We start from the raw sequence: 2048 nt of genomic DNA, 5'->3' as shown, positions 1-2048 counted from the left end.
CTTTTAATTATTAAGGGTGGTATTGCAGAATTTCCCACAATAACTGTGGGTTATTCCATTTTCTCTTATAATTGTGTAAATTTTATCTTTTCATATTTGAGGCCATAAAATTGCCTGAAATCTATAGATTGTTACATCTTCCTAGTAAATTGAACCTTTTGTCATCTGAACCTTTCATTGTTACCTCTTTATCTCTAGTAATGCTTTGCCTTAACGTCAATTGTTTCTGGTAATAACATAGTTACATAGATTTCGTTTGGCTGCTATTTCCTTTATATCTCTTCTATTTTGTCCTTTTTTTAACCTTATGCTTTAGATACGTTTCTCATAATTGACATACAGTTGGAATTTTTTAATTCTGTCAGTTAATTTTTGCTTTTGACTGAAGCCTTTAGTTCTTAGTTCTTTTAACTGAAACATTGTGTTCATTAGCCTACATATGTATATGTATTTATTATATGTTAGATATGGTTTATATCATGAAAGGACAAAAGTAATAAAATATTCTGAATTGAGCATTAATACAAATTAGTTTTTTATAGAATTTTCGTAATATTTGTTCACTATTGACTTTCTGTTTGGTTAGTCTACAAAGACAAATTGAGATGAACTGAAGAATATGGAATCTCTACTGAGAAATTGCGGTTAATATGAGTTGATTTAGGTGTGTATATCTGCTTATGAAAACCACCTCCTCAGAACTGAAAATATCAGTGTTTTAACCTACTCAGGTTTTTACATTTATGAGATAATAAAGAAATAAAGTTGAATCAACATATCCTATAATGTGGAAACTAAATTATGTTAAAAACAGTAAATATTTTCATCAAAACATCAACAATTAAATAGCATGGTTATAAAAAAGGCAAGAATAACTATTTCTAGTGATGTATAGCATTGAGTAAAATTTCAAAACTGAATACAACATACATTTAAAATTATTTCTACCAAACATTTCATTGCTCTGTAGCAAAGGGGGACTGTTTTGAGAATGGGAAATAATTCAGCGCAGATTTCATATCTTTATGGCAACATCACAAGTGTGCAATTTATATATATATATGTGTGTGTGTATATATATGCGTGTGTATATATATATAGAGAGAGAGAGAAGAGAGAGAGAGAGTAGAGAGAAAGAGAAAGAGAGGGAGGGAGTCTCGCTCTGTCACTCAGGCTGGAGTGCAGTGGCACAATCTTGGCTCACTACAACCTCCGCCTACCAGGCTCAAGCAATCCTCCCACCTCGGCCTCCTGAGTAGCTGGGACCACAGGCACACCTCACCATGCCCAGCTAATCTTTTTGTATTTTTGGTATAAACGGGGTTTTGCTGTGTTGCCCAGGCTGGTCTCAAACTTCTGAGCTCAGGCAGTCTACCCGCCTTGGTCTCCCAAGGTGTTGGGATTACAGGCATGAGCCACTGTGCTGGTCTCACAATTGACTATTGACAATTTTACTAAAGGCTTCCAAGTTGTTCAATGACCCAGCATTTAGAATTCATGCTTAGATAAATATCCACTCCAGCTGCAAAAATATAAAATAAAAATAAACTCTTTTAAGTTTTGTAAAGTAAGTTCTAGAAGCTGGTAGAGATTGAGAAGTTTCACTCTTTGTGTGATCAATTTTCACATTGAAAATATATTAAGATACATTAACAGTAATGATGTAGGTAAAGTACGCAGCATGCCCTAAAATTTTCATAAACATTGTTCAAGTCTTTATCAAAATGAATGTGGCATAATCTGAGATGAACAGCAGACAAGAGAATGCCAGGTTGCCTTCTCATTTCGTTTCATGCTGGCTATGGCATTTCTTCTCTTCTTGAGGCAGCCAACCTCTATTCACAGAGTTACTTTTCTGTACTGACATCACCATGGGAGTTTTATAAACAGCTTCATTATGCCACAGGAGAAGCTAAGTGGATGTGATATTGGATACTTCCCAATTGATAAATACTACAGATAACTCAATACACAACGTTCTTTTATGACCTTTTGCAGACCGGTATTTCAGGCTCTATGTCAATGCTTCCTTCCCACCTGAAGTTTAA

The sequence above is a fragment of the Pongo abelii genome, chromosome 12 (assembly GCF_028885655.2).
Source record: "Pongo abelii isolate AG06213 chromosome 12, NHGRI_mPonAbe1-v2.0_pri, whole genome shotgun sequence".
Taxonomy (NCBI): Eukaryota; Metazoa; Chordata; class Mammalia; order Primates; family Hominidae; genus Pongo; species Pongo abelii.
This window is presented reverse-complemented; position numbering follows the sequence as displayed.